Source organism: Zootermopsis nevadensis, unplaced genomic scaffold (genome assembly GCF_977971745.1).
Source record: "Zootermopsis nevadensis isolate Lab colony 2312 unplaced genomic scaffold, Znev_1.0 Znev_ptg000036l, whole genome shotgun sequence".
Lineage (NCBI taxonomy): Eukaryota > Metazoa > Arthropoda > Insecta > Blattodea > Termopsidae > Zootermopsis > Zootermopsis nevadensis.
This window is the reverse complement of record NW_028259168.1, coordinates 109,008-129,111: the sequence shown is the minus strand read 5'-3', so window position 1 is coordinate 129,111 and position 20,104 is coordinate 109,008. Positions and strand designations below refer to the sequence as shown.

Below are 20,104 nucleotides of genomic sequence, written 5' to 3'. Positions count from 1 at the left end.
CATTCTAATAAATATGAAATCTGAATATTCTTCAAACATGGCCACTCTCCAGCAATAAAACTTGGTTTCTGGAGACCACAGCCCAAAATTGGAAGAAATCTGTACAATATTTATGACAATGGAAATAAAACAATTCTATCAATTATTTATTTTAATCCGTCTGATCACAATATAATTTTATTTAAAATTTATTATAATTAAGATAATAAAATATCATTCATATTCCTTATCGATTGATCGATTTACATTTCGGAACAAACAAACAAACAAAACAATTACTTCTTTAAAACAGGGAAGGAAAACCCTGACAGAAAACCAAGGGTTGAAGGGGCTGCATAGGAAAAGAGAAACCAATCCTTCTAAGGGAAAGAACCCGGAATAAAAACTTCTGGAGGACTATGGGGGTTGGACATCGGGCTAAGAACCCAATTCTGGAAGAAGCTGACACACTGAAAGGGCCGTAGTGGTAAAGAAGAAGAAGAAGGACATGTAATGAATATCGAAACTTTCATTAGGTTTGTACGTCTTCCTCCTCTGTGTGTGTGTGTGCGTGTGCGCGCGCGCTTGGGTGTGTGTGTGGCGTGTGGGGCGTCTGGGGCGTGGTGTGGGGGTGGTGTCTTGTCGTGTGGTGTGGTGTGGTGTGGTGTGGTGTGCAGTCGTGTGGTGTCGTGTCGTGTGGTGTGCTGACGTGTCGCGTGGTGTGTCGTCTCGTGTGGCGTCGTCTCGTGTGGCGTTGTCTCGTGTGGCGTCGTCTCGTGTGGCGTCGTCTCGTGTGGCGTCCTCTCGTGTGGCGTCGTGTCGTGTGGCGTCCTGTCGTGTGGCGTCGTGTCGTGTGGCGTCGTCTCGTGTGGCGTCGTCTCGTGTGGCGTCGTCTCGTGTCGTGTGGTGTCGGCCCACACCACAGTACACCACACGACACGACAGCACACGACGACACGACACGACGCGACACGACTGCAGAACACACCACACAACACACCAAACCACACGATACAACACGACAGGACACCAGGCCCCACACGCCCCACGCCCCACGCCACATACACACACCCAAACGCTCGCGCGCGCACGCAGACACACACAAAGGAAGAATACATACAAACAAAATGAAAGTTTCGAATTTCTTCATTACATGTGCGCTTCTGCTCCAACCTCTTCTTCTCTAGCACTACGGCCCTTTCAGTGTGTGAGCTTCTTCCAGAATTGGGTTGGTAGTCCGATGTGCACCCCCCCACCGTCCTCCATAAGTTTTTATTCCGGGTTCTTTCCCTTAGAAGGACTGGTTTCTCTATCCCTATGCAGCCCCTTCTACCCTTGGTTTTCTGTCAGGGTTTTCCTTCCCTTAGCCTTTGGGGATTCCTCCCCTACCCACAAGGCAGTGGGGGCACTGAGCTCATGTGGTATTTGATGGGTGTAGCCTGCCACCAGCTACACTCCCACGCTCTCCGGTCTTGCCGCCTCGGTCCGGGACTGCCCCTTATTCGCAGCTAACCCTCATATCACTATCCGCCACCTGTCGCCCGCCCAGTACCTGAGGCTCGCCCTGGATTACGACTGAAATAAACAAACACGACGTTACGGATACGGATCCTACACATCTCCGTTACACTTTTTCGCCGAATGACCCTTCCGTGTAGACGTATCTACGTCAAAATCATTGCTTTATATTATGGAACTCTTAAGGTTCATTGACGTGTTCAGATCATCCACCTACCTAAAGTCAATTGAATCTGTTAAATTTTGTGCGGTACATGTCTCAACCATCTCATACTCCTTGAATTAATCACTCTAAAATGTTAAATTGAATCATAAGTATGAAGTTCCCCATTGAGTAAGAAACTAAACTAACCCCCCCCCCCCCCCAAAGGGTGGTTAGTTTTGTGTCTTATCCAAGTGTTTTAACCCTTGAATGCGCAGTATGACTTGAATGAGTATTCTTATCAGTATCAGATTACCTTGTTGGTGTTAGTACGTCTTCTCTCACTTTTCTTCATTTCTTAAATAGTTTTCTGTCGCTGTTCGGAGACGATGTGCTGCTTGTAGAGCAGTGATCATGCGACTGGCTTGGTATTTGTTTATTTGTTACGTTATTTGTTTACTCGGCATTGTTGTGTTTCTATACCAACACAACAATGCAGAGTATAAACAAATATCTGTTGCCATTGTTTGAAGACGTCACCTTCTGTCACCGGGATCTAAAAGACACACAATTGAAAATATATAAATCACTTTTATATTACTGTTAATTAAATTAAGCAATGAAGCTATAACACACCCATCACAGTTTCTAGAGTTCACCTCAGTGAACAATACAAAACACATACGGATGTGTTCAAGGTCGTATTTTTCTGTGTTCATTGTACACGTTTTTCAGATTCTGTAATACTACAGATTCAGAAATATAAGATATGAAATGTTGACAGAGGAACTACGGTTCCGGAGAATCTGACGTAAATACGTCTCTATAATGTAATGTAATGTAATAATTCTTACATAAGATAAGTACCTGTGATATTCTAAAACGTTTTTACCAGCACAAAATTATCTATTCTACGACGCACTTATTCTACAGCCGATTCACAGCTCAGTTCTTTCCGCAATAACGAAAGCGGATTGTTGACGGCAGTAATGTAACACAACAATGCCGAGTAAACAGATCACGTAGCAATTAGTTTCTTAGGTAACATAACCATTGTTATGTTACCTGGGAAACGTCAAACTTCATTGATATGTTACCTGGGAAACGTCAAACTTCATTGATATGTTACCTGGAAAACGTCAAACTTCATTGATATGTTACCTGGGAAACGTCATCTGTTTATCAACAAATAAACAACAATGGTTACCTACATAGTTACCTTACATTACATTACATTACATTCATCTACCACAGACCCATCTTAAGCGTAACTAATTCAAGTTAAATAAGCAATGTCTTAATCAAACTTTACTCGATTGTAAAGCAAGTGTGACGTATTTACGTCAAATTATCCGGAACCATGGTTCCACTGACAACTTTTTACATGCAAAACAAATTAATTAGAATAATGGCCGGTGTCAAAAGCATTGTATCTTGTAGAAAATTATTTCGTAAATTTAATATACTTCCACTTGCAAGTGAATTTATACTCTGCTGTCTATCATGTGTGGTGGAAAACTTAGATAAATTTAAAAGAAATACAGATGTACATAATTTAAATACAAGATGGAAACGTGATCTCTATGTGCCAAATCCTAACCTTACTAAATATCAAAAAGGAGTCTACTATACAGGTATCAAGTTGTTTAATAATCTTCCAACAGTTAAAAGTCTAAGTTATTATATAAAGGTATAAGCCTGCATTGAAATATTACCTCTTCACTCACTCTTACTATTCCGTAGATGCTTTCATCTCTGCTGAACATTTTTAAGCTTTATGTATAGCTATAATCTATACGTAAAGCAAGTTTTGCATTTCTTTTTAAAATTTAAAATTCTGAGGTTTTTGTATATTAATTTGTTAAAATCTTGAGTAAGAAACTAAACTAACCCCCCCCCCCCCTTCGGAGGGTTTTTTTTGTGTCTTACTCAAGTCTTTTAACCCCTTCCTTTCATTGTATTTATCGCCTAAATATAATTTAAACACAGAGGCGTCAGTTTTCGTAAGCAGTTTGACTTGAATGAGTATTATTATCAGTATCAGATTACCTTCTCTCACTTTTCTCCATTTCTTAAATAGTTTTCTGTCGCTGTTCGGAGACGATGTGCTGCTTGTAGAGCAGTGATAATGCGACTGGCTTGGTATTTTTTGATTTCTTTGTTGTGAAGCGTTATTTGTTTACTCGGCATTGTTGTGTTTCTATACCAACACAACAATGCAGAGTATAAACAAATATCTGTTGACATTGTTTGAAGACGTCATTTCCTGAAGGCAACGAAAATCACAAATTTTTATAGTAGAAGACTAGAGCAGGGCGCTCCTTCCGGAGCGCGTTCTCTAATCTGATATTCTACGTCTTTACGTCGCTGTTCTTGTTCAGTCAACTTTCTACGTCCATCCCCACCCTTGCAAATCTTCGTCTTAAAATCGATCATAATAGTTTTCGTAATCGTAATATATCGAATGAGGATCAGTTTACCTTGTGAAGTTGTTGGAGTTGGTACTTCAAATACTTGATGACGTCTTCTTTCGCTTTTCTGATGTTTTAAGCCAACTGTCAGTCGATAATCAAGATTGCGGTCTGCTGCTTCTGGAGCAGTGATAATGCGACTGGCTTGATATTTTTTGATTTCTTTGTTGTGAAGCGTTATTTGTTTACTCGGCATTGTTGTGTTTCTATACCAACACAACAATGCAGAGTATAAACAAATATCTGTTGACATTGTTGATTGATGACGACGAAATCACAAATTTTTATAGTAAAAATAAAAAAAAGATATTTCAGCTACCACAGACCCATCTTAAGCGTAACTAATTCAGGTTAAATAAGCAAAGTCTTAATCAAACTTATCTCAATTGTACAGCATGTATGAAGGGAATATTTAGAATAAAGCCAATATATAAACTTCCTTTCCGTAAAGACGTATTTACGTCAAATTCTCCGGAACCGTGGTTCCACTATCACTTTAATTTTTTTTTTTGGGTGGGGGGGGGGGTGTCTACTCGGTCGTGACTCTGCGTATGCACTTTCGGTGCCCACAACGAAGCTGAAAGCCAGGGCTGGGGCTCCGACGTGCTGGGAGTGGTGACGAACTCCTGTAATCCAACTACTTAGAGGCTAAGTGTTGAGAAATGACTTGAGGTTGGGAGTTCTGGTGTTCTGTGTTCCACAGCTAAGCTCGGTATCAATATGGACACCCTGGGGGGAGCCCGGGGTGGCCAGGTTGTTTAAGGAGGGGTGGATCGGGCCAGAGAGGAAACTCACCCGTATGATGCTGTAATGGGATCGCGCATGAAGACTGGGAGCTGCTTTAGAGCAGACCGGAAGTCACCTGTGATCGGAGCTACCGGCACCTGTACTACGACAACCCCGGCCCAGGGAGCATTTTTTGGAGGGGGGGGGGGGGAGGATGAGCCATGTCTCATGGCTCGAGTAGCCTATCTGCTCTCTCGAAGTTCTTTGGAGTCGGCGGCTTCGAGACCCAGATGAGACAGCAGGGCAGACAGTCTGTGTGTGTGTGTGTCCGCCGGGCAGAGAACGACTCAGCTTGGAGACAGATAGGTCTGATATTTTTTGGGTTGTAACCCCCTACCGGAGCCTGAGCCTTGGGAGTTTGTTCTCCTTTTGAATTTATATATATTTTTATTAAATATCCCTTGTTGTTTAATCGGGGGTTCATTTATTAAGTTTTTTGGCTTAACCGCTATTACCATCCCACAACCGTACCACCTCCCGGCCTGGGATAATTTGGTCCAGTCACGAGAGCCAGTAGGGCTGAATTGCCACCTCACAGATTTTGCAATTATGGAGAAGAATGTTCATTCCAAATTAAAACAAATATATTCTGCAGAGAACTTGTGAGACCTACTGATGTTTTAATACTCCAATTTATATGATGAACTATCATTATTTATAAATTAACAATCATTCCATTTATTTAACTATTTCCATGCATAATTTATCAAATTTAACTTTAAATTCACATAATCTGTATGTATGCTTTTTAACCTATGAAAAAGCATTTTTTAAATATATATCATAATAGAAAATTTCAAAGCCTAACTCCACTAATCAAACATAAAAATGAAAACTAAAAACTAAAAGGTAGATTTCCTGTTCCACATTCTAATAAATATGAAATCTGAATATTCTTCAAACATGGCCACTCTCCAGCAATAAAACTTGGTTTCTGGAGACCACAGCCCAAAATTGGAAGAAATCTGTACAATATTTATGACAATGGAAATAAAACAATTCTATCAATTATTTATTTTAATCCGTCTGATCACAATATAATTTTATTTAAAATTTATTATAATTAAGATAATAAAATATCATTCATATTCCTTATCGATTGATCGATTTACATTTCGGAACAAACAAACAAACAAAACAATTACTTCTTTAAAACAGGGAAGGAAAACCCTGACAGAAAACCAAGGGTTGAAGGGGCTGCATAGGAAAAGAGAAACCAATCCTTCTAAGGGAAAGAACCCGGAATAAAAACTTCTGGAGGACTATGGGGGTTGGACATCGGGCTAAGAACCCAATTCTGGAAGAAGCTGACACACTGAAAGGGCCGTAGTGGTAAAGAAGAAGAAGAAGGACATGTAATGAATATCGAAACTTTCATTAGGTTTGTACGTCTTCCTCCTCTGTGTGTGTGTGTGCGTGTGCGCGCGCGCTTGGGTGTGTGTGTGGCGTGTGGGGCGTCTGGGGCGTGGTGTGGGGGTGGTGTCTTGTCGTGTGGTGTGGTGTGGTGTGGTGTGGTGTGGTGTGGTGTGCAGTCGTGTAGTGTCGTGTCGTGTGGTGTGCTGACGTGTCGCGTGGTGTGTCGTCTCGTGTGGCGTCGTCTCGTGTGGCGTCGTCTCGTGTGGCGTCGTCTCGTGTGGCGTCGTCTCGTGTGGCGTCCTCTCGTGTGGCGTCGTGTCGTGTGGCGTCGTCTCGTGTGGCGTCGTCTCGTGTCGTGTGGTGTCGGCCCACACCACAGTACACCACACGACACGACAGCACACGACGACACGACACGACGCGACACGACTGCAGAACACACCACACAACACACCAAACCACACGATACAACACGACAGGACACCAGGCCCCACACGCCCCACGCCCCACGCCCCACGCCACATACACACACCCAAACGCTCGCGCGCGCACGCAGACACACACAAAGGAAGAATACATACAAACAAAATGAAAGTTTCGAATTTCTTCATTACATGTGCGCTTCTGCTCCAACCTCTTCTTCTCTAGCACTACGGCCCTTTCAGTGTGTGAGCTTCTTCCAGAATTGGGTTGGTAGTCCGATGTGCACCCCCCCCACCGTCCTCCATAAGTTTTTATTCCGGGTTCTTTCCCTTAGAAGGACTGGTTTCTCTATCCCTATGCAGCCCCTTCTACCCTTGGTTTTCTGTCAGGGTTTTCCTTCCCTTAGCCTTTGGGGATTCCTCCCCTACCCACAAGGCAGTGGGGGCACTGAGCTCATGTGGTATTTGATGGGTGTAGCCTGCCACCAGCTACACTCCCACGCTCTCCGGTCTTGCCGCCTCGGTCCGGGACTGCCCCTTATTCGCAGCTAACCCTCATATCACTATCCGCCACCTGTCGCCCGCCCAGTACCTGAGGCTCGCCCTGGATTACGACTGAAATAAACAAACACGACGTTACGGATACGGATCCTACACATCTCCGTTACACTTTTTCGCCGAATGACCCTTCCGTGTAGACGTATTTACGTCAAAATCATTGCTTTATATTATGGAACTCTTAAGGTTCATTGTCGTGTTCAGATCATCCACCTACCTAAAGTCAATTGAATCTGTTAAATTTTGTGCGGTACATGTCTCAACCATCTCATACTCCTTGAATTAATCACTCTAAAATGTTAAATTGAATCATAAGTATGAAGTTCCCCATTGAGTAAGAAACTAAACTAACCCCCCCCCCAAAGGGTGGTTAGTTTTGTGTCTTATCCAAGTGTTTTAACCCTTGAATGCGCAGTATGACTTGAATGAGTATTATTATCAGTATCAGATTACCTTGTTGGTGTCAGTACGTCTTCTCTCACTTTTCTCCATTTCTTAAATAGTTTTCTGTCGCTGTTCGGAGACGATGTGCTGCTTGTAGAGCAGTGATCATGCGACTGGCTTCGTATTTGTTTATTTATTACGTTATTTGTTTACTCGGCATTGTTGTGTTTCTATACCAACACAACAATGCAGAGTATAAACAAATATCTGTTGACATTGTTTGAAGACGTCACCTTCTGTCACCGGTATCTAAAAGACAGACACAATTGAAAATATATAAATCACTTTATATTACTGTTAATTAAATTAAGCAATGAAGCTATAACACACCCATCACAGTTTCTAGAGTTCACCTCAGTGAACAATACAAAACACATACGAATGTGTTCAAGGTCTAAAATTTGGGTTTGTATTTTTCTGTGTTCATTGTACACGATTTTCAGATTCCGTAATACTACAGATTCAGAAATATAAGTTATGAAATGTTGACAGATGAACCACGGTTCCGGAGAATCTGACGTAAATACGTCTCTATAATGTAATGTAATGTAATAATTCTTACATAAGATAAGTACCTGTGATATTCTAAAACGTTTTTACCAGCACAAAATTATCTATTCTACGACGCACTTATTCTACAGCCGATTCACAGCTCAGTTCTTTCCGCAATAACGAAAGCGGATTGTTGACGGCAGTAATGTAACACAACAATGCCGAGTAAACAGATCACGTAGCAATTAGTTTCTTAGGTAACATAACCATTGTTATGTTACCTGGGAAACGTCAAACTTCATTGATATGTTACCTGGGAAACGTCAAACTTCATTGATATGTTACCTGGAAAACGTCAAACTTCATTGATATGTTACCTGGGAAACGTCATCTGTTTATCAACAAATAAACAACAATGGTTACCTACATAGTTACCTTACATTACATTACATTACATTCATCTACCACAGACCCATCTTAAGCGTAACTAATTCAAGTTAAATAAGCAATGTCTTAATCAAACTTTACTCGATTGTAAAGCAAGTGTGACGTATTTACGTCAAATTATCCGGAACCATGGTTCCACTGACAACTTTTTACATGCAAAACAAATTAATTAGAATAATGGCCGGTGTCAAAAGCATTGTATCTTGTAGAAAATTATTTCGTAAATTTAATATACTTCCACTTGCAAGTGAATTTATACTCTGCTGTCTATCATGTGTGGTGGAAAACTTAGATAAATTTAAAAGAAATACAGATGTACATAATTTAAATACAAGATGGAAACGTGATCTCTATGTGCCAAATCCTAACCTTACTAAATATCAAAAAGGAGTCTACTATACAGGTATCAAGTTGTTTAATAATCTTCCAACAGTTAAAAGTCTAAGTTATTATATAAAGGTATAAGCCTGCATTGAAATATTACCTCTTCACTCACTCTTACTATTCCGTAGATGCTTTCATCTCTGCTGAACATTTTTAAGCTTTATGTATAGCTATAATCTATACGTAAAGCAAGTTTTGCATTTCTTTTTAAAATTTAAAATTCTGAGGTTTTTGTATATATTAATTTGTTAAAATCTTGAGTAAGAAACTAAACTAACCCCCCCCCCCCTTCGGAGGGTTTTTTTTGTGTCTTACTCAAGTCTTTTAACCCCTTCCTTTCATTGTATTTATCGCCTAAATATAATTTAAACACAGAGGCGTCAGTTTTCGTAAGCAGTTTGACTTGAATGAGTATTATTATCAGTATCAGATTACCTTCTCTCACTTTTCTCCATTTCTTAAATAGTTTTCTGTCGCTGTTCGGAGACGATGTGCTGCTTGTAGAGCAGTGATAATGCGACTGGCTTGGTATTTTTTGATTTCTTTGTTGTGAAGCGTTATTTGTTTACTCGGCATTGTTGTGTTTCTATACCAACACAACAATGCAGAGTATAAACAAATATCTGTTGACATTGTTTGAAGACGTCATTTCCTGAAGGCAACGAAAATCACAAATTTTTATAGTAGAAGACTAGAGCAGGGCGCTCCTTCCGGAGCGCGTTCTCTAATCTGATATTCTACGTCTTTACGTCGCTGTTCTTGTTCAGTCAACTTTCTACGTCCATCCCCACCCTTGCAAATCTTCGTCTTAAAATCGATCATAATAGTTTTCGTAATCGTAATATATCGAATGAGGATCAGTTTACCTTATGAAGTTGTTGGAGTTGGTACTTCAAATACTTGATGACGTCTTCTTTCGCTTTTCTGATGTTTTAAGCCAACTGTCAGTCGATAATCAAGATTGCGGTCTGCTGCTTCTGGAGCAGTGATAATGCGACTGGCTTGATATTTTTTGATTTCTTTGTTGTGAAGCGTTATTTGTTTACTCGGCATTGTTGTGTTTCTATACCAACACAACAATGCAGAGTATAAACAAATATCTGTTGACATTGTTGATTGATGACGACGAAATCACAAATTTTTATAGTAAAAATAAAAAAAAGATATTTCAGCTACCACAGACCCATCTTAAGCGTAACTAATTCAGGTTAAATAAGCAAAGTCTTAATCAAACTTATCTCAATTGTACAGCATGTATGAAGGGAATATTTAGAATAAAGCCAATATATAAACTTCCTTTCCGTAAAGACGTATTTACGTCAAATTCTCCGGAACCGTGGTTCCACTATCACTTTAATTTTTTTTTTGGGTGGGGGGGGGGTGTCTACTCGGTCGTGACTCTGCGTATGCACTTTCGGTGCCCACAACGAAGCTGAAAGCCAGGGCTGGGGCTCCGACGTGCTGGGAGTGGTGACGAACTCCTGTAATCCAACTACTTAGAGGCTAAGTGTTGAGAAATGACTTGAGGTTGGGAGTTCTGGTGTTCTGTGTCCCACAGCTAAGCTCGGTATCAATATGGACACCCTGGGGGGAGCCCGGGGTGGCCAGGTTGTTTAAGGAGGGGTGGATCGGGCCAGAGAGGAAACTCACCCGTATGATGCTGTAATGGGATCGCGCATGAAGACTGGGAGCTGCTTTAGAGCAGACCGGAAGTCACCTGTGATCGGAGCTACCGGCACCTGTACTACGACAACCCCGGCCCAGGGAGCATTTTTTGGAGGGGGGGGGGGGAGGATGAGCCATGTCTCATGGCTCGAGTAGCCTATCAAACATAAAAATGAAAACTAAAAACTAAAAGGTAGATTTCCTGTTCCACATTCTAATAAATATGAAATCTGAATATTCTTCAAACATGGCCACTCTCCAGCAATAAAACTTGGTTTCTGGAGACCACAGCCCAAAATTGGAAGAAGTCTGTACAATATTTATGACAATGGAAATAAAACAATTATATCAATTATTTATTTTAATCCGTCTGATCACAATATAATTTTATTTAAAATTTATTATAATTAAGATAATAAAATATCATTCATGTTCCTTATCGATTGATCGATTTACATTTCGGAACAAACAAACAAACAAAACAATTACTTCTTTAAAACAGGGAAGGAAAACCCTGACAGAAAACCAAGGGTTGAAGGGGCTGCATAGGAAAAGAGAAACCAATCCTTCTAAGGGAAAGAACCCGGAATAAAAACTTCTGGAGGACTATGGGGGTTGGACATCGGGCTAAGAACCCAATTCTGGAAGAAGCTGACACACTGAAAGGGCCGTAGTGGTAAAGAAGAAGAAGAAGGACATGTAATGAATATCGAAACTTTCATTAGGTTTGTACGTCTTCCTCCTCTGTGTGTGTGTGTGCGTGTGCGCGCGCGCTTGGGTGTGTGTGTGGCGTGTGGGGCGTACGGGGCGTGGTGTGGGGGTGGTGTCTTGTCGTGTGGTGTGGTGTGGTGTGGTGTGGTGTGGTGTGGTGTGCAGTCGTGTAGTGTCGTGTCGTGTGGTGTGCTGACGTGTCGCGTGGTGTGTCGTCTCGTGTGGCGTCGTCTCGTGTGTCGTCGTCTCGTGTGGCGTCGTCTCGTGTGGCGTCGTCTCGTGTGGCGTCCTCTCGTGTGGCGTCGTCTCGTGTGGCGTCCTCTCGTGTGGCGTCGTGTCGTGTGGCGTCGTGTCGTGTGGCGTCGTCTCGTGTGGCGTCGTCTCGTGTCGTGTGGTGTCGGCCCACACCACAGTACACCAAACGACACGACAGCACACGACGACACGACACGACGCGACACGACTGCAGAACACACCACACAACACACCAAACCACACGATACAACACGACAGGACACCAGGCCCCACACGCCCCAGGCCCCACGCCACATACACACACCCAAACGCTCGCGCGCGCACGCAGACACACACAAAGGAAGAATACATACAAACAAAATGAAAGTTTCGAATTTCTTCATTACATGTGCGCTTCTGCTCCAACCTCTTCTTCTCTAGCACTACGGCCCTTTCAGTGTGTGAGCTTCTTCCAGAATTGGGTTGGTAGTCCGATGTGCACCCCCCCACCGTCCTCCATAAGTTTTTATTCCGGGTTCTTTCCCTTAGAAGGACTGGTTTCTCTATCCCTATGCAGCCCCTTCTACCCTTGGTTTTCTGTCAGGGTTTTCCTTCCCTTAGCCTTTGGGGATTCCTCCCCTACCCACAAGGCAGTGGGGGCACTGAGCTCATGTGGTATTTGATGGGTGTAGCCTGCCACCAGCTACACTCCCACGCTCTCCGGTCTTGCCGCCTCGGTCCGGGACTGCCCCTTATTCGCAGCTAACCCTCATATCACTATCCGCCACCTGTCGCCCGCCCAGTACCTGAGGCTCGCCCTGGATTACGACTGAAATAAACAAACACGACGTTACGGATACGGATCCTACACATCTCCGTTACACTTTTTCGCCGAATGACCCTTCCGTGTAGACGTATTTACGTCAAAATCATTGCTTTATATTATGGAACTCTTAAGGTTCATTGTCGTGTTCAGATCATCCACCTACCTAAAGTCAATTGAATCTGTTAAATTTTGTGCGGTACATGTCTCAACCATCTCATACTCCTTGAATTAATCACTCTAAAATGTTAAATTGAATCATAAGTATGAAGTTCCCCATTGAGTAAGAAACTAAACTAACCCCCCCCCCCCCAAAGGGGTGGTTAGTTTTGTGTCTTATCCAAGTGTTTTAACCCTTGAATGCGCAGTATGACTTGAATGAGTATTCTTATCAGTATCAGATTACCTTGTTGGTGTCAGTACGTCTTCTCTCACTTTTCTCCATTTCTTAAATAGTTTTCTGTCGCTGTTCGGAGACGATGTGCTGCTTGTAGAGCAGTGATCATGCGACTGGCTTGGTATTTGTTTATTTATTACGTTATTTGTTTACTCGGCATTGTTGTGTTTCTATACCAACACAACAATGCAGAGTATAAACAAATATCTGTTGCCATTGTTTGAAGACGTCACCTTCTGTCACCGGGATCTAAAAGACACACAATTGAAAATATATAAATCACTTTTATATTACTGTTAATTAAATTAAGCAATGAAGCTATAACACACCCATCACAGTTTCTAGAGTTCACCTCAGTGAACAATACAAAACACATACGGATGTGTTCAAGGTCGTATTTTTCTGTGTTCATTGTACACGATTTTCAGATTCTGTAATACTACAGATTCAGAAATATAAGATATGAAATGTTGACAGAGGAACTACGGTTCCGGAGAATCTGACGTAAATACGTCTCTATAATGTAATGTAATGTAATAATTCTTACATAAGATAAGTACCTGTGATATTCTAAAACGTTTTTACCAGCACAAAATTATCTATTCTACGACGCACTTATTCTACAGCCGATTCACAGCTCAGTTCTTTCCGCAATAACGAAAGCGGATTGTTGACGGCAGTAATGTAACACAACAATGCCGAGTAAACAGATCACGTAGCAATTAGTTTCTTAGGTAACATAACCATTGTTATGTTACCTGGGAAACGTCAAACTTCATTGATATGTTACCTGGGAAACGTCAAACTTCATTGATATGTTACCTGGAAAACGTCAAACTTCATTGATATGTTACCTGGGAAACGTCATCTGTTTATCAACAAATAAACAACAATGGTTACCTACATAGTTACCTTACATTACATTACATTACATTCATCTACCACAGACCCATCTTAAGCGTAACTAATTCAATTTAAATAAGCAATGTCTTAATCAAACTTTACTCGATTGTAAAGCAGGTGTGACGTATTTACGTCAAATTATCCGGAACCATGGTTCCACTGACAACTTTTTACATGCAAAACAAATTAATTAGAATAATGGCCGGTGTCAAAAGCAGGGTGTCTTGTAGGAAATTATTTCGTAAATTTAATATACTTCCACTTGCAAGTGAATTTATACTCTGCTGTCTATCATGTGTGGTGGAAAACTTAGATAAATTTAAAAGAAATACAGATGTACATAATTTAAATACAAGATGGTTTTGTATATATTAATTTGTTAAAATCTTGAGTAAGAAACTAAACTAACCCCCCCCCCCTTCGGAGGGTTTTTTTTGTGTCTTACTCAAGTCTTTTAACCCCTTCCTTTCATTGTATTTATCGCCTAAATATAATTTAAACACAGAGGCGTCAGTTTTCGTAAGCAGTTTGACTTGAATGAGTATTATTATCAGTATCAGATTACCTTCTCTCACTTTTCTCCATTTCTTAAATAGTTTTCTGTCGCTGTTCGGAGACGATGTGCTGCTTGTAGAGCAGTGATAATGCGACTGGCTTGGTATTTTTTGATTTCTTTGTTGTGAAGCGTTATTTGTTTACTCGGCATTGTTGTGTTTCTATACCAACACAACAATGCAGAGTATAAACAAATATCTGTTGACATTGTTTGATGACGTCATTTCCTGAAGACAACGAAAATCACAAATTTTTATAGTAGAAGACTAGAGCAGGGCGCTCCTTCCGGAGCGCGTTCTCTAATCTGATATTCTACGTCTTTACGTCGCTGTTCTTGTTCAGTCAACTTTCTACGTCCATCCCCACCCTTGCAAATCTTCGTCTTAAAATCGATCATAATAGTTTTCGTAATCGTAATATATCGAATGAGGATCAGTTTACCTTGTGAAGTTGTTGGAGTCGGTACTTCAAATACTTGATGACGTCTTCTTTCGCTTTTCTGATGTTTTAAGCCAACTGTCAGTCGATAATCAAGATTGCGGTCTGCTGCTTCTGGAGCAGTGATAATGCGACTGGCTTGGTATTTTTTGATTTCTTTGTTGTGAAGCGTTATTTGTTTACTCGGCATTGTTGTGTTTCTATACCAACACAACAATGCAGAGTATAAACAAATATCTGTTGACATTGTTGATTGACGACGTAATTTATTAACGACGACGAAATCACAAATTTTTATAGTAAGAAGATTTTCCATACTCTGCAGCTGTGTCGAGGTCATGCCTTGCCCAAACGAAGTCGTTTAGTTAGGTTTGTCTCTTCGGATTTCTTTCGTTGGCCTTGATTTTAAATCGATAGGAGGGCACTCATCCACTGATTCAGATCAGAATTTAGCAAAGATCTGGCCGTGGTAGATCGCACATTCGCTCTTTGGGCCTGTGGCCCGTAGCTTGAGATACTGTTCCATTAAACCACTTTTCAGTCTTGGGGAGCAGCTCCGGCCATTTCTGAGGGGTTTGGTGGCAGTGGATTTTGCGTAACCACAGCGTTTCGACCTTTCTTAGCGCGATAAAAGTTGGTGAGATGCGTGAGTGGAGACAATGACTCGGTTTTCAAGTTCAGTACGGATAATTCTTATTACACAGACTCTTCAGAATATTATTCCGGGCTAGGTACGGGGCCAGATCCCTAAGTTTGCGTCCTATCGAAGAATCTCTATCCAGGTTAATGGCCTTCACCAACAAGCCTTCCTGCATCTCGCGTTCGCTCAGGCGAGGAAATTACTAGCGCCACTGGCTTGATTAATCTTATTTGCATCGTCCGTCTGGCTTCTCGATGAGAAATGACAAAGCTTTGTACAACCCTAAGGACTTCTTGAGACGTGCTGCTCAAATAGGAGAGCCGTGTACGTATTTCCTGGAATCGGGATTCAAAACAACGTGAAAAGAGCACCGGATAAGCCGAAAAACATCCACGGAGTCGATGCAGCAGCTCGGCCATCGGAGCGTAGCGTGATTGGTCTGGGTTCGTAGCCCGGTTCACACAGCGTTCGTCTACGAAGATGCGGGGAGCCTTTCCCTGAATATCGTCATAATCGTGAGTGGATTTAAGTGGCATGACTTGGAATATTCGAGAATTCCATCTCTCATCGTCTGTTCCATTTGGGTCCTAACTGAAAGTCTCACTGAAAATGGCATTGCTCTCGTATGCGAGACACAGAATGAGATTGCTGTGGCATCCCCCGGTTCTGAATGTGTGTTGATCCTCGGTGCTTGAACTGGTCCATCCTCCTCTCATCGAATGAATCAATATCGATAAGTCGATTCACTGGATTCTCATTACGCCTATAAAAGGGAATCTGCCCTATCAGAGCCACGTAATGAATAAACAATGCATCAGTGTTAGAGTAAATTAATGTGGAATTAACTTAAATTGTGTTGATCCTCAGTGCTTGAACTGGTCCATCCTCCTCGTCCATTGCTGATTCTTACTTTATGCAACGCGAAAAAGAAATTTCCAATTTTCGTACTCAGTTATTTGCTTAGACGCCAGAGAAACGTCAGCTTCGAGACGAGCGGCGTACATCCACCCCCTCCCCTCCCCTCCCCTCCCCTCCCCGGCGCTAAAACTTCAATTTCCTCAGACGCCGAGGTAATTCGCCGATGTCACAGCAAACCCGCTAGAGCGTGCCCCAGGCGCTGAGGCCGGTTGAGCGTCTGTTCGCGACGCTTGGGAATAATTCGTACCCGTTCGAACGACGTGAGTGCGAAAAATAGAATTTGCTCTTTTCCGAGTCGCAAATCAGTGCCTAACTCGAATACGCCGTAACCCACAGACATAAGGAGATTGCATTTGAATGTATGAGAACATCCACTGCTCCTGCACTTGAAGTACAGGCAACACGCAGCACTTCACGTAGTTTTCCGCAGGCGCAGGCGTTTGAAGCGATAAGAATTCAGAGCCTTTTAAGACGGTCGTAATTCGTAAACGTGGGAGCTCGACTGAAGCTTCGAGCTTAAGAGAAATGTGATTCCTGCTAGCGGATGCCAGTGGCCCTCATATGAAAAACGAAGGACATTCATTTAAATGAGCCGAGTTTATTTGCCCAAATCTTACAATAAGTAGATACATAAATGCTACTCATCAAAGTAATTGATTCTGAAATTATTGCTACTGGGACGAAATTACGAAACCTCGTCCATTTTATCTTGTGCCTGTGTTACGAAGGAGAACTTCAAATCATAAAACAAAACACGATCCTGCCCCCGTGTGCGTTAATGGCCGCGTACCAATGTCCTTACTGACGCGAACTTGGATTCATTTGTAGCTCTGTCCAGTTTCATGAAATTCGTATTTCTCTCCAAATAGTGCCCTTTTTTTTATTGTTATTAAATCGAGGATGTGGACTGAGGACAAAACGAGAAAAGTCCTTCTTGTGGTCACTAAGGTAGTTCAAGGCCTGTGACTTCGCTCACTAAAGTACGCTGAGAATTCCCATCCAGCTTCTTTAATATCATTTTCATGTGATCTGACGTCAGCGTCAGAGTGTTCCAGTTGGTCTGTCCCCTTCTGGTTTTACGAATAGGATTTTCTCATGGTTTCTAACTAATTCTCCGTCTAATTATCATTTATTTCGTCATCTTAATAAAATTAGGGACCTCGTTATTTTGTAGTAGTCTCCGACCTCCTGCTGATTTATTCCTCACAGGCCCAAGCCAGTTTAAGAGACGAAGTTCCGAAGAAGACGACAGATAAATTATGGTCCATGAGATGCCGGAAGATAAGGTTTCAGAAGCGCATTCCCTGACTGTCGATTAAACTAATTTGTCTCGTTCCATGTGGAACGTCAAGACATTATTTAACACTCGCAAACTAAGATCCTTGCATGTCTGATGGGATTTTACGGGCTTCTTAGAATATACACGCACGTGTCGCATTTGCAAAAATTCTGTTTTAAACTGTTCACCTGCAGTTTGCTCAAGTGCAGAATTCTCTTCTGTTACTCATGCCGAAGCAACTGGAAATGGGTTCCGAAATCGTCGATCGTCTTACTCGAAGGCCGTAAAGCACGCGCGATCCAGCAAGCTTTTGTTAACGAGCAGAAAGCATCGTCAGTATCATTCATTCGCGTTTTCACTGGCGAGGCTAGAAGTCAGGTCTTCTTTTTTGTGTTTCCGATATTTGTTGTTAATTGGCATCGTGATTTGAAACTGGCTGTAGACAAGCAGACGTAACCTCCCCCCCCCAAAAAAAAAAATAAACACGTACTTAGAAGAGTTTTATCTCCAAAAGTTTACCATTTATTCATATAAACATGGTTCATTATGTTATCCCTTAAATGTTCTGCTCTTAAAACCGGATATCTGTAATAAAACTTTGAGAGTCGCTGAGTTTCAGCCACGGATCTTATTTGGCTCAACACGGACTCAGTTGGAGATCGAACGCGAGATTCAGATAATGCAACTTTGCTGTTAATATACCTCCTGAATTTCCTGACTCGTTGATTAATGTAACGGAGACCGGAAGTTTTTCTGAATGAAGCCGTTAATCTCATTATGCAGTACAGATTTTGTGTACGCGTAATTTTGTGTTCTGAACAGACGTGTCTGAGAAAATTCGTGGTTTCAAATAGCGCTACTTAAGTCGTTGATGAACTGCGTTAGCGAACGCAGAAGTGAATTCGCTCTCTACTTTGCCAATCTGTGACCCTCCAGTCTCCGCCTGACATCTCTCTGATAAATTGTTCCCCTCTGGCAGATAAATCACTGCTGTGGTTCCGATAGCACGGGGATTTATCAGGGTTAATTTGCGGCACGTTCGCACTCAATATTCTGGTCTTGTTACGAACACGAGACATGTGCTGGATGTGCGCATGCGCGTTCGAGGTAATGGACATCAAAACAGTAATGACTGCGCGAATTCGATCCTTTATGACGACACAGATCATTTACCAATGCCAAGGCGTCTAGAATAAACGACGCCCTCAATCTTTGATCTCCATTTCCTTGCTGGAAAATTCTCGCGTTTCTCAGCTCTTAAAATGACAAAGTTCGCGAGTATGTAGAAATTCAGGCGTCGTGTTTCTTTGGAACGTGGCGTCAGGAAGGCTCGCGAAATTTGTGCGTAAAAACGAGAATTTGCTTACATAAACGGGATTTTTGTTTGGCTGAGAGTCTTGGCATGTCAGGACAAGGGCTTACTACTCCTGGTGATGGTAAGACGATCCCATCAGACAATTTGTTCTTTGCGACAGGAACTTTGGATTCATGTGCGTCTGAGCTTTGGCATCGTGTTAGGTCAAAGGAGATCCATCTGGATAATTCTGGCTGAAGGTCTCCGTGATCGGGGGTAGGCATATTGAAAGAGAGTCCCAGAATACGACTGATCGCAATTCTTTGTGAAGTCGAGAGAAACAAAGCGTTGGACATGTGCACGGGCAATACGGGCATATATCGCTCTTTGTGAGTGGACCAATCAGCGCAAAGGAGGTCTCCTGAAAAACACCTGTTTAGAGGCCGAAACTACGTTGTTGCAACTTCGCACCTGGTAAACTTTTCTGGTGTTCAAGGAAGGTTTGGATTTGTACGGACAGCGAAGTCTGCAAATGACGGTATTTCACGAGTCCTCGGATTGTTTGCATGGAAATACATGTTAAAAAAAACAATTAGCATTCACTGGAAACCAAAGTTTGTCGCGCAGAGCGTGGCAACACTGAATGTTTCATGTCTCCTTGCTTTTTTCTCGCAACGTTTGATTCCTTCGACGTCAGAGTGCACGTGACTGATGCAGGCCTCAGCCTCAAATTGTGCTGGAAAACATTTTTATGTTCCGTGACATTCGATGACCTTTTAACGACACACAGTTTCGGTTTTATTACTCTCAAGGACAACTGAGAACTGGGCTTGGACTAGACGACATGCACCTTGCATTCATTTCCACTTTGCCGGCAAGGAAGCCCCCTGATGCGAAATTTGACGCTGAAGTCGAAACACGCTCCAATGGGTCTCGCCCACTTCATGTGGGTATCGAATTCTCTTCCGCCACATCCGGGTTTTTGAGGTCAGGACAGAAGCCTTTGAACGATTCGAATCCGGCCAAAGCCTGTCCAAAATATCCTCGGCGTTTTCAGGAAATTCAAGTGACCGGAAAAACTAACGTCGCTGTACCAACTGCTAGATTATGAAGTGGCGAATCAAATGAATTGATGTTTATTTGAAATGAACTCGAAGCGATCGTGGATTTAACCAGGACTAGGAAATTGTCCGTGCAGAATGACGAGAAAACCGAACACATCATTTGGGAATAATTTTATTAAAGAGT

General features: G+C 42.1%; 1 long non-coding RNA gene and 2 pseudogenes across 1 annotated transcript; 2 read left to right on the top strand and 1 right to left on the bottom strand.

The window, feature by feature from the left end:
* Positions 1-133: 133 nt before the first annotated feature.
* LOC147871931 (uncharacterized) lies at positions 134-2,810 on the bottom strand. Its single transcript, XR_015538151.1, has 3 exons — positions 2,737-2,810; positions 1,956-2,195; positions 134-1,554 (listed from the first exon to the last, which is right to left on the bottom strand). It is a non-coding gene; the product is annotated as an uncharacterized LOC147871931 (long non-coding RNA).
* Positions 2,811-4,715: 1,905 nt separating this feature from the next.
* On the top strand, positions 4,716-4,976 carry LOC147871930 (signal recognition particle RNA; annotated as a pseudogene).
* A 5,483-nt stretch (positions 4,977-10,459) lies between these two features.
* Positions 10,460-10,720, top strand: LOC147871929 (signal recognition particle RNA; annotated as a pseudogene).
* Positions 10,721-20,104: the final 9,384 nt, after the last annotated feature.